At 44.7% G+C, this 20,523-nt stretch overlaps 1 protein-coding gene and 1 long non-coding RNA gene across 3 annotated transcripts in view; one reads left to right on the plus strand and one right to left on the minus strand.

The window, feature by feature from the left end:
• The window catches only part of LOC109281235 (uncharacterized), a 30,387-nt gene extending 11,087 nt beyond the window's left edge, over positions 1-19,300 (plus strand). The window contains exons 3-4 of the long non-coding RNA XR_002087820.2: positions 15,623-15,731; positions 18,518-19,300. This is a non-coding gene — a long non-coding RNA (uncharacterized LOC109281235). The remainder of the gene's footprint in view (positions 1-15,622; positions 15,732-18,517) is intronic.
• The window catches only part of RPS6KA2 (ribosomal protein S6 kinase A2), a 534,307-nt gene that overhangs the window by 402,037 nt on the left and 111,747 nt on the right, over positions 1-20,523 (minus strand). The window lies entirely within an intron of this gene.

Consider the following 20,523-nt stretch of genomic DNA (forward strand, 5'->3'; position numbering starts at 1 on the left):
TCCTGAACCACAGTTGGCTACTTTAGTCACTAGACACCCTCCATCACTATGAAGAACTGATTTAGGGCTTGTGATAGGCATATGTTAACAAACAGATAATATTTTTAACCAGCCAATAAAATAAACTAAAGCTGGGAACCCAAAGAGTTTAGGATTAAATGTGAAAGATCTTTGGGGCTGCTAATGCTAGCTAGGACAAACAAGATATTCAAACTGTTATAAATATATCTGTCATTAAAGTGAGAGATGGTTAAAGGAGAAGTCCTATGATGAAAGACTTGTGACTGAAATGAATGGATGACTCCATAGACAATATTACATTTACAGTGGTAAGTTGCAGAAGACCGCCATCATGGTCTAGTATATAGGGCTGTATGCTGAGAGTCAGGAGACCAGCGTTCTCTTATGTGCTACTACTGACTTACACTGTGGCCTGGGCAACCCACTTCCCCTCTCTATCTAAACTTTATCACTATTTTCCATTTAAATTTTCATCTCTTTAAGAATAAACTGTCTCTTAGTATACATATGTGCAGTGTCTAAAGCTATGAGGCCCTTCCCAAGCAGGGGTCTCTGTACCTCTCTGTAAACAAACAAGAACAACGAAGAAAAGATGGGCCTGAAAATATTAATAGGCCTGTATAGGATGGTGAAAGGCAGAATTAACATGTCACGAGAGAAAGCTGAGGATCTTTTTCATAGGTGTTTCAGAGAAATGAATTATATGGAAGGGGCAAATGAATGAACCCAAGTTACTTGTGAGTATAAAGGACCATAACAAACAATACAGCTATAGGCTTTGAAAAGAACATCCATCATCAAATTTCTTTTTCATCTTGAATGTCTGTTTGAGGAATGTCATGTCAAAAGTTAAGGCAACCACATGAATGATGACAGCACAAAGTCTGTGACTAAATAAAAGTATTTCCTTAGAAAGTGGGACGGAGCAGTTGTGTCAAGAAATGACAATTTTTTTTCTATAAAGAAAAAAAAAATTCCCTAGCTATGAGTGGGTATTTAAATGTTACACAGGGCTCTGGTTCCATTTCTACTTAGTTGGTTCAGTGTGATGGGCCTACTCATGGATTTAGGGTCTGTAGCAGACAAGAAAGGCAGCAAGAGTTCCTAAATGCAATGTTGTAACAAGAAAGGCCACTGTAATACTCAGGAACAGGGAAGTAATTTTATTTGACATAGGACACTGGTGAGACTGATACTGACGTACTTCACACAACTGTGGTGCCCACATCATTAAAAGGATGTTGAGAAATCAGAGGGTGCAGAAAGAGAAGAACCACTAAAATGATTCAGAGACTAGTTAAAATGGCCTATGGTGAGAGACTTAAAGAGCCTGATTGGTTTTGTCAAAAGGAAGTTTGAGAGGTGGCTTGATTACAGTGTATGAGTACCTTCCTGGGAAGAGAATACCAGGGATTGAAGAGGTCTTTAACTTAGCAGAAAGAGCACAGCAAGAACAAAGGCTGGAAGCTGAAGCTGGACAAATTCAAATTAGAAAGACAAGTGGTTTCTTATTTGTTTTCTTTTGTATTGTTTTTAAACAGTTGAGGGTGATTAAACATTGAAACACTACCAAGCAAAGTGATGGGCTCTCCATGTCATCACAAGGCAGGAGGCTTTTCTAGAAAATGTGGTTAAATCAAGTACAAGTCATTGGGTTATACTACGAAAATAGGTGCAAATTAATGGCCTATCATATGTAGCAGTTTATATGATTTAATCGTTTGTTCTGGCTTTAAACTTGGTGCATTTATAACAATTTAGAATATAAGAAGTCACTAATATAAAATTCATCAAGTGTCGTGATATACAGAACCACAAGTTATTTTAAATAATTGCTATTTATTAAATAACTGTAATTACAGACAAACAGAATTTCATATTGCTTGAGTTCTAGCTCTTTCTCCACCAATGATACCCTACCCTAGAACTTCAAGCTGTACATGGAGTTATCTAGTGGTTAAGTAATAGACCACAGTTATACCCCTTGCAATATTTCCAACTCCTAAATGACAGCTATACATATTCTTTTAAATGAAGTATGCCAGTATAAACAAGGTTTTATCACCTTCTTGAAACAAGCTTTTCTGATCAGGCCATAAGTTAGAAGTGAGGGAAAGAAAAGATACAGGATGTTTTGTCCTACTTTTCCAAAGACAGTTTGTTTTATTAGAATAAACTTAAAAAGAAAAAGATTTTTAGAAGATCAAGTTACATGATGATCAATGTTTAGCTCTCCCATGCCACATACGGAGCTTCCATTCATTATCAGTGAGTTTGAGCAAAGTGCTCAACACTTTCCACATATGGCACTTTTATGGTATAAAATCTCAAAGATCAGGAGTGTGAGGTAAAAGTAGTGAAGGGACACAAATAATCCAGAACACCCCTTTGCAAAAGAAAATACACGTTTCCCCCACCAACCTTGGTTCTGCCAACCACGGTTTTGAGTGTCCACACTTAATATTCTATACACCATTTTGGCTACCATGGTACACAGTGTTGAGTAACCATGGTTTTCTGCGGCTGCGCATCAGCCTGGCACCTGCCATTTTTCCCATAAGCCTTTTGTCTTGCCAACCACAGGAACTCCTAACCCCAGTGGTTGGTGAGAGAAACCTGTATTAGTTCGCAATATTTAAAAGACTATCAGGTATACACGTATTTCTTCAGCATCCTAAGTAGCTTGCCCCAGCCAACATGCAGAGCTCATGACTCCTCTGAAGCTGGAGAACTTGAATAATGCCCGTCAAGAGCTCTGAGCTGAAAAGTGGCTTCTCAAGCAAGATTAAGTACCACTGTTCACCATGGGCACTGACAGACATGCAGCTCTCCACTGTAACTCACGGTGCTTTGCAGGAAGCACCATGAGTTTCAGTATTCCCCCCAACCCAAAAGACATTTGCTGTTAGGTCTAGGGGGTTAGGGGAAATCCAGCTCCAGTTTGGAGTCACTGTGTGTCTGCAGCTACTCTCCCTTAGCCTCCCCCGCCCCTGCACACCTCCCCCATCCCAGCTCCAGTGCTGTCTTCAGAATGGAGGGTGGGGGGCAGAGAAACGAGGAGGGAGCTCAGTCTGGGGTTTGCCCACCTGGTGCTGGGGGATGGGGTGGGTGGACTGGAGCCCCTCCCACCTTGGGAGGGCTCCAACCCACCTGGCCCACCCTCCAGCGCAGGCTGGACATACCCCAAACTAAGCTCCCTCCCCTCCCTTTTCCCCCCTCTCATTCTGAAGATAGCACTGGGGGCTCCATTTTGGACTGCCTTCATTTGCACCCTCATGTCACACAATCAGGCTCTTTAAAAGTGCTCTGCAGCCATTTAGTCCTGTAAGGGCATGGCTGTAGATCACTTTCCAGGAGCCAATTGCACAACAAGTGTAACTTCTGTCTGCACCCCATGAGGCACAAAAGTGATAGATAACAAAGCCTGGCTCTTACTATGGTTATTGCCAACATAATAGGAAGTGTTTTCCTTATGTTGAAGTGTTCTTGAGTCATTCACTAACGTCAAGTAACTGATTCATTCACCTGTGTTCAAAAGTGCTCTATCAACTGAAGAGGAAGCTGTTAAAAATTCAGAAGCAACTTTAAATGCTCCCTCCCTCAGAAGACTGGACCCAAAATAGAAACCAGCAGAACAGCAAGTTCTACAAGACCTGCAAAGCCCTATTCTTTAGTCTTCATTTCTAAAAATGACATACGATATAGGTTATAAAACATTTGGTTTACCTAGGTCATAGGTCCTATGACACGAGCTATATGAAATTCAGCAGTTTGGGATCTCCTAGGAGTCAGTAAATGCTTGCTGCTTTGACTTATGCACGTATACGTGCATTTGAGTGAGGTTTGATTTTTCAGGTTCCAGCCAAAGCATTATAACAAACCCCAAACATTAAAAAAAAAAACAAAAAAAAACATGAGTTTGGCCCCCCCAAAATCATAAGACTTGACATAAAAACTGTAAGGTATTTTGAAAAAAAAAAATTTTGGTTTTTATTAATTTGTATTCTGTCCTTTCCCTCCTAAAACATATCAGAGGTGTCACAAGCTTTTCCAGCTCCCTACGAGGGAAGTGAAGAGACAGGAAAAATGGGTATCTTCTCTGGCCAGGTTCTGCTCACTTGAGTGGCAGCCACTTTTGCTGCTGCTTTAACAGCACAGGTTGGGCTGCAGCCTCTGAGGGACAGACAGTGGCACTGGGGAACTGTCCTGGTGCTGTTCAGCTCTTCCCATGTCCAGGGACAGGGATGAGTCTCCCATGGCAAAGCCCCCATAGCAGGAAAAGGGCATCCTTCTACACCCCCTCCCACCATCAAATATTCTGCTGGTCATGGTGCTGCCCCTGGCTGACTGCCCCTGCCCAGCTCCCTATGGCTGGGTTTTGCAGGGCTCTGCATGCTGTGGAACGACTCCTGCAGGGGAGGGTACCACAGGAGTCCTCCCTTTAAGACAGCACCCAAGACTGGTGCCCCTCTCACCCTACTCTAGTTATGTTTCTACCACACACTAGACTTTAGGGTATGCTTCCTGCACATATTTGGGGATTTCTCTGCAACTTTGAGGGTTAAAAACCCTTAGATAAAACATAGGCTGAGTTTTCTATGTACTCTGACTCCAACAGCTGGAGCTTTAAGAATAATACCAACCACAAGACTCAGCAACACTGAGAAAGCTGCCAAATCCCTTTTAGGTTTGGGTCAAAACCCTGAATCACCGCTCCCTCTGCCCCCCCCCTCCCCCTACACACACACCTGTAGGAAATGGGGGTTTCTCTATGAAGCTCTCATTCAAGGTTTCACAAGCTGGAGGTCTGGTTTTACATTACAAAGTTTTGCCAAGGTAGCCATGGCAGCAAGGGCTGTGAAATGATCGCACCCCCAAATTCTTGCAGTAAAGAATTGGCATGGGTTTTTGTTAGTTACCATTTGTGTAATCAGGCCTTTCCTTATTGAGTTTTTTATTGTGAGAAAGGTAGAGGGAGGAATGGCAAGAACAGAATAGTCAGTAAGAGTAAAGGAGCAAAAAAAGGCAAGAAGGGAGGGGAGAGGCAGGAGAGTTGTAGTTTATCACCTTGCAGTTAGAGGTTACAAACTTCTAATTTTCAACCTGGACTGTATAGGCATCACGACTGACATCAACCTGAAGGAAGATTGTGAATGCAGATAAGGTAAAGGATACATAGATTTTATTGATCAGTCCCTCCCCTGTGTACAGAGTAGTTGTAGAGACAGTATTAAATGCTATCTAATTGAATTTCAAATCTCAAACACTATCATAATGTTGGCTACAAATGTCCAACTCGGGATCCTTAAAATTCTGGTTTATTAGGTGGATTGAAACACTGTAATGAAGTTAACTCATAAACCTTGGGGCTGGTCCCCACACACACGCACACACGGTAGCAAGCTACAAGAGTCTGGTATACCTATCCTACAAGCACTAGAATCTGCCGTCAATGGCCAGTCGAGGCTTCTTTCAGTGTGGTATTATCCTCCAGAAGGGGGTCGCCGGCTGGTCCTTCTGGCTGGACAGGTCGGGTGCTGGTCGAGTTGGAGATCAAGAGGGCGCCGCTGAGGGTCACTTTTCACTGCTTTTTATCTGTCCTTGGCAGACTTTGGTGACTCCCCAGTTTTCAGGTTTGCCCAATCCAGGGGTCATTGACCCTCGTGGGACTTCCCCCTTCGGTGGCTACTGGATGGCATCTGTCAGCCCCAGGGGTCGTCCACATGTACGTGCAGGTTTGGGAGTCCATTGATGAATTTTGAATAGGGCTCTGGGAGCGGTCGATTTGGAGATATTCATCCCAAAAGTTGGTCCCCGGCATTGATTAACTCAGGCCAGGGCTTCTAGCCCTTGATCAGTGAGGTTTAGAGATTTCCCGGTTGTTACATTGTCTTCTATTGAGTTCTTCCGTTGGTTGATCTGCAGTTTTCTTAGGTGTTAATGGCTGCCTGCTACCGTGTTACACATTCAATCACTGATTCACTCGCTCTTTCAGGGGCCAGCCTGATACAGGGAAGGGCAGTTTGATTCCTGCCCTTGTTAACATTGTTACAATTATAAGTTACTTATGAAACTAAACACATTTAGTTAAAAAGTTGAAAGCTGAGGAGTATAAAATATAAGCTACAAAAGTAATGCCATGGCACACAAATAGATAAAAATACCAAAATACAAGGGAGATACAAAATGCACACATACAAATTTCAAAACATAATTCCTTATCTTAAAAGTGAAAGAAAGGGGAAGGAAGAAAAGGTAGAAGAGGAAAAACATATCCAAGGAGGGTAGAGCAACTGCAGGCAAAAGGAAAAGGGGCTTTCTGCTACAACAGAGGGTATGTGAAAATATTTGCCACACCTCATCTACAATCAGGCAACTTACTTTAATCCATGTGATCCTAGAACGGAAATGGCTTGTGTACATTTGCAAATTCCAGGAGCCATGCTGGGAAACTGGTGTAGTAACTCCAGGTATCGGAGAGGGGCACGTGGGTCTTCAGAGGGGGTTTATCTGTCTGGGGATGAGGTAGCTAGGGGGCTAAAAATAACCTGGTCAGAGTGTGTCAGGAAGAATGGGAAGGGAAGGGTGGTTAGGAATCACTGCTGCCCTGGGGCTGGAGCAAGTAACCAGACTTTTCCAGTCAGGAGCTGCACTCTGAACGTGTGCAGATGTTCAATTGATTGGGCTAACCCATTCCCTATCTAAGTTAGTTCATCTCCTCAGGTGAACTAGTTTAAAATTGGACATGCCATTTTTTGCCCCATTCCACCTCCCCAGATATCTGCTCAGATCAGCACTTAAATCAACCTAGATTGATTTAAAGGCAACGTCTGCACATACCCAGAAGTGAAACTTTGATTTTCTCCCATAGTGAAAATTAGTAGTTTCGCTGTTTATGGTACTGACAGTGACTCATCTAACATAAAAGGCCCACTACACAGCAAACTACAAAGATCAATGAAGGCACTTAACCCAATCAGAAAGCTGTATAGATTTTAATCATTAAATGAGTCATTTGAATTTTAAAAAGGAATTGATTGCAAAAACAGCATTACTTATGCCATTTAGTTTTTATCCACATAGTAAAATTCTGAGATCATGGGCACATGAACCAGTTATGAGGTAAGTTAAGTTGGGTGAACTCATAGCATCTCCGCTTCTCTGAAGTAGGAACATGCACTTACCCCATAATAAACATTAGGCAGCTCATTCTACTTTCATTGGTGGGGAAAGTATGTGTTCATCTCAGGGTAAGAGTGTGCACATTGGCAGCTGCCAGGAAGTATTCATTATGCCAAAACACCCCCAACCAATAGCTTACCCTGTGGAAACCTGCTCATGTGTCTACCCCTTAACAAAGCTGATAATGATGGGACTAGTTGCAGTGAACATTATGAAAAAATGGGAAAGGAAAGGCAGACAAGGAACTAAAACAGTAACAAAAACATTAACTGGTGCCAAACAGCAGCACCACCTATGTACTTCACATGCCAGGTTTCCCTCTCCCCATTTCACGCATATGTGCAACCCATGGATTGCTGTTTGTTAAATTTTACCACCTTCAGTCTGATTTGCTGAGGGTGCAATTCTGCTACAACCTCTCAGTTTTAACACAAGTTGGAGACAGTGATATTTTTGGCTAAATACAGACATTCAGAAGGTTAAATCAGGCTCAAAATGCCTACTTGATTTTAACTGAGCTTATGCCAGTGTCGACTTTATGTTTACAGACTTGGTCTCAGTGGCTGGCCATTAGTCTAAACCTGTAACTGAACAGAAGCTCCACGTAAACCAGTCTAAAAACAGCAGAACCCAGTTTAAGATCACCCTGGATCTATGTCATATCAGACTCATTCAATTTAGAGTAAACCAGTGCATGGAACTTCTGTCCCCTTCTGCTGCGCAGCCCTGGGCTGGGAAAACCCAGTCACTAGCCCCAGTGCTCTTTTCACTTCCCTCCCACCCTGCACTGATATATTTTTTGCCCCTCTGGCCTCTTGCTCCCCCCCCCCGCCAGATTTTATCAGTGTTTGCCACTGCCAGAGCCAAGCCACTAAGTCCTGGAGGGGGGAGCACATGAGGGACTGGAGTATAGGTTTGCTGGGGAGGACCACCCCACCCCACCTGTAGGTCGTGCCTCCCCACCCATCCTCCAGCAGACCCCTGATCCCCTCCAGCCTGCTGGATCCCCAACCCCCCAGCTACCCCTCCACCCCATCCTGATTTACCTGATGTCGGGCAACCATTTTGAATCAATTTAACCTCTTCCTAAAGCCCCTAAATGTCTGTTCAAAGCCTTAGAGTCTGGAGGTCCCCAATGTGTTGGGTCAAACAACAACCATAACAGTCATTACAACTGGAAGTTTCATTCAACTGCTGCACAAAGATAACAATATTTCCCGAGATGCACCATTAAAAATACAAAGTATTTCTGTACAGCCTCACCTTTCATTACAAAAATTCCAAATCACTTTGCTGGAAAACCAACATTCCCCTCCACCGCTCCCATGAACAATATTGTAAGAAATTCATACATTAGAATATGTTCAGTTAAAAACTTGCTTAGAAGCTTCCCCCAGAAAACAAAAGTTCTGCTTCTTTTCAAAAGATTTCCTAATGCAATTTTACTTTTTGGCTTGCTTTTTTTTTAAAAAGTCTCATCTTACTTTAGTTTTTTTTAAATAAAACCTAAAAACATTCGGTGTTCCAGTTATGGAATTTGGATTGTCAGGACACCTCTCCCCACCACCACCACCTCCCCTTCTTAATTTACCTCTCTTAGAAGAAAAGTTTTACAAAAACAAAATGGGAGGGGCAAAGTTTTTACAGCTTGTTCTTTACAAAACAAAAAACCTCCCAAAAAACCCAAACAAACCGAAAAAACTCCAAAAAACAACCCACCTTTCCAAGTGGAAAACAGTAAGGAAGTGTGAGCCAGTATACTTCCATCCTTTCTCCCCAGTTTTCAAACCTCACTAGTTGCTCAGGTGTCAGAAGCTGCCTCACTCCAGCCCATGCCCCCTGAGCCCTTCCCTCACCCTATCAGCCTTCCCCCTCCCTGCGACCCCTGCCCTGCCCTCACCCCCATATCTCCTCGCCTAATTTAGTGGACTAGAACTCACTATGGAAACCTCCACCCTTCTCAGCCAGGCAAATTAACCTCCTGAACCAGGAGGCCAGGTTGTTTAGACAGAACTAGAAGTAAGTTGTCCTGAAGCAGGGTGATGCAGTTGCCTTTGGGCACTGCTTCAGTGGGCCTCCTCACTTATAGGCAGCACCATACTAATGTGGCTATTTTACTTCTACCTCAGAAAATAACAGCCTCAAATGTGTTATCTGACACCTTCCCCAGGCTTGCCAAGGAATTTGATATGGGCAATGTGGACTCGGGCTGTATATTATTAAGACCCTGAGCTGGACTATGCCTGAGCCAGGTGAGCAAAAAGACCCATGAAAGCAGCAGAGGCCTATACAATGCACTGTCTTCATGAGAGGGAAATTGACAGGAAGTGGGAGGGCTCTTTGGCAGTAGAACCAGTGTCCGCAGATGGGAGCAGCTCATGAAGATTTAGGCGGTCCCCTTTGGAGAGGAAATCAGGGAGATACCAACCAAGACATAGTTTAAGTAAGATCCAACTGGTAAACAAAAACAGGGATGGAACAAAAAGTCTTGCTCGGTTGAGACTGATGCTGTAAAACAAAAAGAAACTAATTTAAAAAGAGGATTCATGAAGAAACACTAGTGCCAAGAAGATCCGTAGGAAGTGACTGCATTTCAAACTAACTTAACAGGCTTGGCAAAGTGAAAAAAGGAGGAGAAAAAAAATAATTGCTCAAACTGCATACATCCAGATTGGAGGGAAAGCCGAAATGCACCTATGCCAGTCAACAGGGCACGTAATGCTAATGCACATAGCTTCTCCTCTCATGTGAAGTCTTTAACTGGAATTGGGATCTCTCCGAATGATATGCTCTTGTTCAACCACAAAATTATAGGGTTCAATGCAGCAGTTACTTGGAGATATTCTGTGGCCCAAGTTATGCAGCCAAGCAGATTAAAATGGTCTCAGGGCCAGATTCTATACTGCCTATTAGGTGTGTAAATGGATTTAGGCACCCAAGTGTGCTTTTGTTTCACCCTGCCCGAGTTCCCCCTCCATTTGTCAGGTTTCTGGCCAGCAATCTTTTCGCGACTTACACAAACTTGTACATGCAGAAGAGCCACACATATGCAATTCCCTACGTACCTAATCGGTGTGTAACCTATCCATCTACACGCATGCACGACCCAGCTACATGCATACTGTAAGAAAGCCCACCTCTGGAGAGGAGCCATGGCACTTCCTAGCAGCCAAATCAACCCTATGCTGCTTACTCTGGTCTCTCTGGCTACTACCCTATCTTCACCTGCTGCACCTTTTGATATTTAAATATAAATTTTATGAATTCAGGAGACTTCCCTCAGAGTCCCAGAGTCAGCCTTGGGTGTTTCACTTGGCCCTGCTCATTACTGGACAGCCTTGGTCTGGACCTGTCCCTAGTAAAACTCCCTGAGCAAGGAACTGTGCTTCAAGGCTAGTCCCAGCCATCGCCACCTCCCTCTTCCTCTCCCTGCCCCCCACCCTGTGCTCGAGGCCCCTGGCCCCATCTCATTGCACTGCACTGGTCCTTCATCAGTACTCTGGGCCCTAAGCCCACTAACTAAAAATGCTCCATGCCTCACTGGCACCCCTTGGTTTCAGTCTACCAGGCACCCTTGCCCTACTTGTCTTTAGCCCACTGGGCCTCATGCCCCCAACTCACAGCATAGAGTGCTTCCCAGATACCCACTATAGCCTCCAACCTCCCTGTAGCCATGCCCATGCCTCACAGCTGAAATGCAGACACAAAGAAAACCAACTATGACACCTAAACTACTTATCTCATGCAGGACTCCCAACCAAACTCCATCCTTCTTCAAGATCAGGACCAGGAAGAATACTCTAACCCTGGCGGCAGGCTTATATAAACCCTAGCTTGTCCCACTTCTGGTCACTTGATCTGGGTTTCCCATTAGTCAATCTAGGCATGTCCCTCTGCAGCCTACCCCACAATAATCAGACTCACAGCTCTGTGGCCAGCTACTCCTAATCAGATATCCTCTACACTGCCTTGAAACTAGGCCAGTTCTTTTGTAAGCTGCCTTCTGAAAAAGCCTTGCAGCCCCTTTGTCTGCTGCTCTATTCTATCTACCAGTAGCAGAGGTTGTTTACCTGCCTACTTAGCAATAGCCTACTTAGTTCTGCTGCAGTTGCTTTTTAATCCCTGCCAGGAGCCCAGCCCTCTAAAGACCTTGTTACACAATAAGTTTAGACAGCTTCTGGAACACTTAGGCCCTGGACTGGCTGCACATTAAGAGTTTAAGTGGCTTAAAATTCTTGTAATTCATCTTAGTTATGTCACTCCAGGGCAGATTTATCTCCAATCCACCTAATTTTTTCCTGTTCCATTACCATGTGGCCCCTTCCCACAACTATTTCATCCAAGTTGAAGTCCTCTAGTATCCCAGAATCCTCTGAACTCTGAGGAGCCCAATCCTTTTTTCTCTGGAGTTCACATGGCACCCGCTGCCCTGCACCCTGCTGGCTGGGTGTCTGCTTGCCAGATGCTACCTGAGCTTTGAGGGACTCAATCTTTATTTTCCCCCAGAGTGCTTAGTGACTCTGGTGCCTCCCACTGCTGCCCAGATCAGCTCTGCTTTCGCTGGCAGCAGTGTGGTGGGTAGGCACTGCCTGAGGTCTGGAAAAAAAAGGATCAGGCCCCTCAGGGAGTGAGCTCCAGGACTGCGGCCCTGGAGCTTTCTGGTCTTGTTGAAGCTGACAGTGGCTCTGCGCTGAAAGCAAGGCTGCCAGGGCTTAAGCCTGGTGGCTCTGTTCTCCGTGTAGAGCCGCTGTGTCAATTTCAGTGAGACCAGAGCGCCCCAGGAAGCTTCTTCCCCAGGTCTCCCTGCTCTCGCTGAAACTTATGTGGTGGTGGGCCTACTCTCTGCCTAGTGGGAGCAATGAGCGGGTCCTGCTCTGAGCCTGCCCTTTGTTTACCAAACCTCTAATGGCAAGTCACAGCTGTGCAGGTGAAGGACAGTCAGAGCAGGTTTTTCACTTTACCATGTGACTGCTCCACTAAGCTGAACAACACTAAGCTGATTAGTATTTGTTCAGTTTACAGCATAAGGTCTAACAAGGCCCATAGTCCATCTCCTTTCCCAACTTGCTCCTTGGTAAGCAGCTGATAGCGTTCTTGCAGCTTTGGAGCACTCTACTCTCAGCTGTCTTTTTCTCCCAGCTGGTCACCAGTCAGCTGTCTCACCCTGTCTGTCACAACCAACTTACACACCCACACTGCAGGGGTAATAGAACTGCAGCCCCTGTCTCTCTCCCCTCCCAAGGTACTCTGAGTAAACTGCATCTTATAACTCAAGGACTCATCAAGTAGAAAAAAACAAGACCAGGAAAAAAATGTTAATCTGATATAAAATACTAGCCAATTTTTAAGCACACGCTGCCTAGTGAGCTGGTATCTGGCAAATCACAACCCAGGATACTGCCAGTACTTTGGATGCATGGCAATCTGAAGAGGTGAAAATGTGAGGAGTGGGCTAGGATTATTTTAAGTTGACAATATATTAATCCAAAACAGGCTATTCTGCAGCTGTTGTTTATTACATATCTATTAGATAGATACAAACCCTGGGATTCTGCTTCGTAAACAAAACAACAGCCCACTTCCCCACAGAACCTGAATTTACAGGTCCAAGTCAAGGATACTTTTTGCATCTGGCTATGCGACTTAAGCTGTTGTCTTATATCAGTGCTTGAATTTACAGCTCCAGAAATGAAAGGTAAATGACCTTATCCTCAGCATCACCTACATCCTATGAAACTAAACCTAGTTTACAAAAACAGCAAAAAATAGCAAAGCCACAAAGTAATCATTTATTAATCACTAATGTGATTCTTTTTCCAAAAAATGGGAGGTTTTTTGTACCTTTCCAACAAGAACAACTATACAAAAACTGTACGATTTAATTTTCCCAGTAAGGGACTTGCTCAAGCCTGGAGCTTGATTCTCACTGAAGGAAGTGTTGTTAAAGCAGAGCTGTAATATATGGTGTTATTAGTCATTCTAACATGAGGGAGAGACTTTGAATTGTTATAGAAACATTAATAAGAAAAAATGAGAGAACTCTGCTAATAACCTATGCCCTGACATCATGAATTCAGGATTGGTGAGGCAAACAAATTGTTCATTCTACCCTTCTGTGGCATCATTGGGCACATCTACACATGCAAATAATCCAGGAGCAAAGTACTCTAGAGTAAACTCTCCTGAGACTGGAAGATTGTTCCCTGCCCTCAGGAGCTGCCTGCTGCTGGGGCAGACTCCACCACCAGAGGCCAGGTGAGGATGTCCCCCTGCCCCAGCAGCAGGGAACTCCCAGGCCCACTCTGCGATTGCAGGGCTGGAGTTGAGAAATCCTTATCTCCCAGACCAAGCCCCACAGTCACAGGGCCTGGCAGCCCAGGCTGGGAAATCCTTACCTACCAGACAGCCCCAAGGTTGTAGGTCCTAGGCTGGGAGATTTTTCTCTCCCAGCACCAGCTCCATGGTCATGGGGCCAGCACTGGGAAATCTTTACCTCCCAGCTCATTCCTCACGACCACAGAGCTGTCACTGGGAGATAAAGATCTCCCAGCCAGGCCCCACAACTACAGAGCTCGGGTTTGGAAATAAGGATTTCCCAGCACAGGTCCCATGATCGCAAAGTGGGGGCTGGGAGCTCCTGGCTGCCAAGGCACTGGGGGGACATAGTCCCCACACGCAGAACCCCACAGGCAGCTCCTGGGGGCAGGGAGAAATCTCCCACCCCCTGCTGCTCAGCTGACTGAGGGCATATTTGCTCCTGGTCACGCATCTACGTGTGCGCTACTGTGCAGTAAGTAATCTTGAGAAAAATTTGCTACTTGCATTTGCAGGTAGCAAATTTACTCAGGATTAGAGCAAATTACTGCACCATAAGCACCCGCACGTGTAGACAGTGACACTTACTACACAGTAATTAGCTCTACTCTTGAAGTAAGCATCTCATGTGGATGCGCCCAGTGAGTAGAAATGACCTTGCATCTGTTTGAAATAAAATCTGCGTATTGTACAATAAAGGTTAGATTTCAATTGCAGAAAATTCCAACTCTCAAGCATCACTCATCTCACTGTGTGGATCAATTTTAATGTGAAAATTATCAATTCTTCAGAGCAAATGGAAGAATTATTATAAACAAGGAAGAAACAATGAGTTTCTAGTTGTCTTACAATGGATGATTAAAACAATTCCTTAATGGATATGATTTTCCAATGGGTAACAGGATAAACATTCCTCCTCCATTAACATTTCTCTTTGCGGATCGTGGGGTACATATAATGATAGTTATGATTTCCCACACTGTTGTAGTAAAAATAGGAACAAAAGGTGCTTTTGAAAGTAGACAACGTAGGTGTCTTGTGTGGGAGCATTTTTATTACAATAGGAGAAATCCTTTCATACCATTGTGAATCTGAATATAACTATACCTGCTATAGCAACACAATGAAAAAATGGAAGGAAATTCTCTGTTCTTAAAAGCAGCCCAGGAAAAGTTATACCCCTGAAGCAAGAGTTCATCCACAGTACACATTAAATATGGGTAATTATGAGGACATTCATTTTGAAAACTGTTTAAACAGAACTGAACTTAATTATAAACCATTCAAAAGGGGAGCTAATTAGCACCAACCTTTGACTCACACCTGAGCCAGTTCTTTGAGTCAAGAGTGTTTCCTGTGATTAAAATATAAAATAGACATACTTTGGCATACACTGGCTTATCAAGAGCATTGCAAATGATAACTCAAGAGTTCTCTGGGTAGACATAGTATATACACATTATTTTCAAGATATTCCCAATTGTACCATACTATAAAATGAACTGTGTGATTGCTCAGCAGGACAAACTGCTGGAATTTTTCCAAATGGGGGGAAAATAGTACTGTAATTGCTTTTATATTTGTAGAAATGTTAAGATTTAAACTACATGTTAGGTGGGGGATTTTCAAAGGTACACAACAAGTAGGCACTTGCACCCTGTTGACTTTTCCACATAATCTGGAAACAGTACCAGCTTTCACTGGGAGTTCAATACCTTGCTGTCTGTGTGCCTTTGAAAATTTTCCCCTATGCACAGCATCCCATTGATAGAATTGGTACCAGTGATCATTTGAAGGACAGCCTAGTTGCCAATACAAAAGCAGACTTGTAAGCACAGCATTCCTTTAGATTTCTAATTTACTTCTTACTGAGCTGGAGGTTAAAAAACCCATGTGTATGAACAACTTTTAATATAGTAGCTACACAATAAGTGGACCTTACCCTAAAAAGCTTTAGTAAGTTTATTCATTCACGTATGCAAGAAAAAAAAAAGATACAAGTCTCCTCGACTACAATAGAACGCCCTCTATCATTTAAGACACCTGGATTGATCTAAATACAGGCTGGTAAATACTTATACAGTCTGTTTGTTTGTTTTATAAGGTATACAGATAATTTCAAAGAAAAGACTCAAGCTATGGCACAAAGGAATATATCCTAAGCTGACTGGAGATCTCAACAGGCCATTTGACTTACACAGCAGGTGTTAAAGGTGAGCTGAAAATGAGCAGGGAACTGATTTTGCACCCCTTTTCTTTCACTGGTTGGGGAAACATCATTATTATTCTGCTTCCTCTTTCCCTTTGAAATAATCATGGATGTCATATGGTGTTCTCTGGTTTTGCAAGAGGATTTCTAAGGAATCTCAAATCCCCTAATATGTGATTTGGAAGCTCTCTCAGCCCTATGTTGAAGAAATATGACTGTTGAATCCTTAACAGAATCATTTATCTGAAATGTTTATAGGATGATTCCGTTAAATAAGGGTTAACAAACACCAGCTAAAAACAAGAGGCCAAATTCTCTACACAGGAGAGACTTCATCCCATACTGTTTCAAACAAGTCTGAGGGAAAAACAACACATCCTCTCTATGAAAAATAATACAACATTTTTTTTTATTGCAAAGCAATCAGAAAGACCACAACAAGCCAAATGTTTGTAACCCTGTGGATTCTTGTTTGAAATGGTTGATTATATCTCATAAATCATGTTTGTACACTTAACAGTGCTAAAATTGCATGGCATCCCACATCACCTCTGAAAGGATCTCAAGGCACCCTGGCTGAAAATCACTCTTATTAGTGTAATGGGCTAGCTGGTAGTGACCTAGCCCAGGGGTTTTGAAAGGGCAAAAGATGATTGGAGGGCTTGGGATTCCCTTTCCTCACCAATCTGGTAATGATTTAGCCCAGGGGTTTTTTGAAGGAGTAAAAGATGATTGGAGGACTTGGGATTCCCTTTCCTCACCAATCAGGCCCCAAAGACTCACCCTCCATGTCCCCTGATTGGCCCCTTGGGTCACCTGGAGGGGTATAAAAGGGCCAGCGCAGCTGACTCAAGAGAGACTAGTGAGGGATCACAAGGAAGGAGCTTTAAAGAGCTGGGCCAGCGGGGCAGGAGCAGTTGTCCCAGAAGCACCTGAAGGAGTGGGACCTGCAGGCCGCAGTTGGACCCTCAGCAGCGCAGTGTGCGGCTGGCAGGAGAGGCTCCCACTGGGCTCCAGGATCCCCTATGAGAGGCTGCCGCCAACAGGAGAGGTTCCCAGCTCTGCTTCTAGCTCCTCCAGCAAGAGGCCAGGCAGCTCAACATGAGGCCGGGCATCCGGGAGGGTCAAGATCCCTAGCAGTGTGGTATAACACCAGTATTGGTGGCTGTGTGGTAGAGTTTCTGTCTACTATGTGGGAAAGCTGAGTACAAGCCTGTACTAGGGTCACTTTGGGTGAGTGAAGTAACAGGGAGAAATTCCTATAGTGGTGGAAAGGGGCCACTGTGTTTTCCCCCCTTTCTCCCCCTCCAGGTACCTAGGCCCTATATTCCTTGTTATTTGACATTTTGTGCCTTTTATATTTCACCAACCAGTATTGTTTGTTCTGCTGTTTGTGTTTTATATTTTGTTGACCCTGTCTTCTGTCAACTGGATGAATATGTATAAGATTGTAAGTGTCTAACCTTTGTTGAATCCTACCCCTCAAGGCATTGTAGTGTATACCCCCTGGTTTATACTGGTTATATTCCCAGTATTGTTCTCTCATTAAAAGGTATATGGTTAAGTCCCCATGGGTGGCCTGGCTCAGCTCTATAGGGAGAGGAGGGTCCCTACACCTCCCACAGCACTTGTGCACCAGCTTTGATTCCTTCAATTGGAGTAGGGGTACCTCTTGGAGTACCACCCAGGTTATATTAGTCTTCAGAAATCATGATAAATTGCAACGAAATAATCAGTGTGCGTGTCTACACGTGCTATTATTGCTTTTGAATAAATGCTGGAGCTTATTGCTCCAGAGTTTATTGCTCCTGGGTGCTGTGTCTGTAAGCATGCCTGGGAGCGCAGCACATTGAGCTGGGTCAGAACAGCCCCAGCTGGAAGGGGGTCCAGGGGAAGCCTGCCAGCCTGGGGCTGCTCTGACCTGGCTTAATGTGTTGCAGAGGGGCTGGTGGGGCATGAAAGTGCTTCAGTGTGGGGCTAGATTCTCACAGAACTATGTCTCCAGAAGCTGGCAGCTCTTTTAAAACATGAGATTCATGGTAAAATATCAACCTGGTTTGCTGGCATTGTGCAATATCAATGTATGCCCTCTCAGGCTGCCAGTTCAAGGCCTGGAGTGAATTTCAAAGGAACAGGGTCAAGCTTTCCCAAGGCCAGAATTACCATACTTCTAAGGGAGGGATTCCAGTTCAAATGTCTGTTTTCCACTGCAGACAATTAAGCCATCTATAAACTTACTAGGGGGGACCAGCAGGGTTTGGGAGAGACCTTGTTCCCCCGAGCACCTCCCGGAGTAACAAGGACTAACGGCCATAAGTTGTTAGAGAGTAGGTTTAGACTAGACATTAGAAGGCACTACTTCACAGTCAGGGTGGCTAGGATCTGGAACCAACTTCCAAGGGAGGGGGTGCTGGCTCCTATCTTAGGGGTCTTTAAGAGGAGGCTCAACATTTACCTGGCTGGGGTCATTTGAGCCCAGTTTTCTCTCCTGCCCAGGACAGGGGGTCGAACTAGAAGATCTACAAGGTCCCTTCCGACCCTACATCTATGAATCTATCAGGCTTCATTTTCTTGGTGTTGTACGTCTTCATCTAATCAGTTCTCCATTGGCCAACTGAGTATTCCAGGAGAGACAAATCCTTAATTTCCAATGTAAAACGAGAAAAAGAACCACCCCCAAAATACAACACCCCCCACCTCCCAACCCCATTTCTTTGGTTTCCTTTATATAACATAAAGCGGCAGGGGGAAAAAAAAGACACTGAGCCTATGCTTTATTTTCATTTGCAGGTCATCTATCATAGATCCCCTTTTGTGGTGCAAAGCACTCTCAGATGAAATGGCTCTGCTACAAGTGAAGGGTCTGTCCTCAGGGAATAGTACATAGACAAAAGAACTGAATTAGCTTTGAATTTGAAGCTAAATATTACAAAGGGAAACATCTGGGCTACAAAGGATAAGGAACTCCGAGAAGAGGAAACAACAAATACCCTGGAGGCAGATTCTCTATTCAGAAGCCTGAATTGTGCTGCTTTGCTGCTAAAATTCATTCTTTTCAAAGTCTATATGCAGAAATTGCATGTGCATGAATAAAAACAGGCCAAGATAATACAATCCTCTAATAATGTCCCCTACCAGAGACAACCCACTTCTCAGTTCTGAGCGTGCTAACCACTTGGCAACACAACAGTATCCCTCTGTGATGCCAAGCAAGTATTGTGCATGTTTAGATTGAAGAATTACATTCCAAAGAATATTTAACCTCAAGGAAAATCAATACTAAATGAGTATGTTCAGCTGTGTATCTGCCACAGTAATACTTCACTGTATTGGCAACTGGGGACCAATTAGTTTTCTGCAACTGGGTATGTTTTGATCTACTCAGCTTCTGGGGTACCACTTCTATCCAATACTATGCTGTTGAAAAAATGCTCTCTAATGCTGATCCATTTCTGCACAGCAAAACTGACTCGTGGTTTGTTTGTTTTTTTTGCTCAGTACCTTATTCATAAACTAAAGCTACAGTCAGGAATTTGAAATAAAGTATGAGATACAACAGCTTGGAAAATTGAAGCCAAACTGTGGGAGCTTGTACGCATGATAGTGGGGCCATGTACACGTGACAAAAAGTGACGAGAAATTGTCATTTGTCTAACATAATGGCATCACCATGTATATGTGCATGATTTATCTTCATGTAAAAATTTATTTGAGCATGGCAACTTAGACTACCTCTGATGTATTTTAGTTTGATCCGGGCAAATCATCCCATTGTGGGTAAAAAAAAAATTGTGCACATGTACATGTCTGGTGGCCAGAGAAGGTGCCAGAGATGGTGCATGGGGTGCTGGAAGCCTGGGTGGGCTCATGGAAGCTTGAGCTTGGTAGGCTTTCAGCACCCCATGCAGCGTCCATGGCACCTTCTCCAGCCACCAGCATACCCAGCCACCCTCCTGCCACCTTACCACACTGCCCCAGGGGCAAGCCAGTGCATTCCTGGGTGGTCCCAGGCAGCAGGAAGGTGGCAGGGAAAGAGCACGGGGCATTGGAAGCCCACCAAGCCTGAGCTTCCCTGAGCACATCCAGGCTTCCAGCTCCCTGTATACTGTTGTATTGGGCCAGGTACTGCCTGAGAGCTGGGGCAGCACCTGCACAGCTAGCACCCTGCCCAGGCAGCCCCAGGAGGTGCCACTACCACAGAGGGAAGCACCGGGCCCCCCACAGCCGAGGGGCCATGTGACCCAGCTCCAGCTCGCGCAGACAGGCTCCGCTGTGGGGGAAGGGGGAAAGTGGTGAGGGGTCCAATCCCTTTTTTTTTTCTTCAAAGAGCTTGCCTGCCTCTTCCATGGCCAGGGAGTCAGCTGCTGGTGGCCCCTGAACTGTGGGAGGCCCTGGTCCTTCCCTCTACAGTGGTGGCTTCCCCTGAGGCTGCCCAGGCAGGCTGCTAGTGGGCAGGTGCTGCCCGGGGAGTGCTACTGCCACGGAAGGAAGGTCCGGGACCACCCACAGTTCAGGGGCTGCTGGCAGCTTGCCCCCCTCCCAGCTGCAGGAGAGGTGGGCAGGCTCTGCTGGGGGAAAAAAGAAAGTTTTGGGCCCCTTGTTGCATTTCCCCACCCCCCCAGAGGAGCCTTCCCCCAGCAGTGGGGGAAGGAGGGAGCTGACTGTCTGCCATCACTCTGACGGAAGCCCCTAAATTGAAACAGTGGGTTTTTAATTTGTGGGTTTTTAACTGTGACCCACCATTTCAATTTAGGGAAACTAAACTGGAAGCTGGATACCTTCAAGTCAGCCGGCCC

Source organism: Alligator mississippiensis, chromosome 1 (assembly GCF_030867095.1).
Source record: "Alligator mississippiensis isolate rAllMis1 chromosome 1, rAllMis1, whole genome shotgun sequence".
Classification (NCBI taxonomy): Eukaryota; Metazoa; Chordata; order Crocodylia; family Alligatoridae; genus Alligator; species Alligator mississippiensis.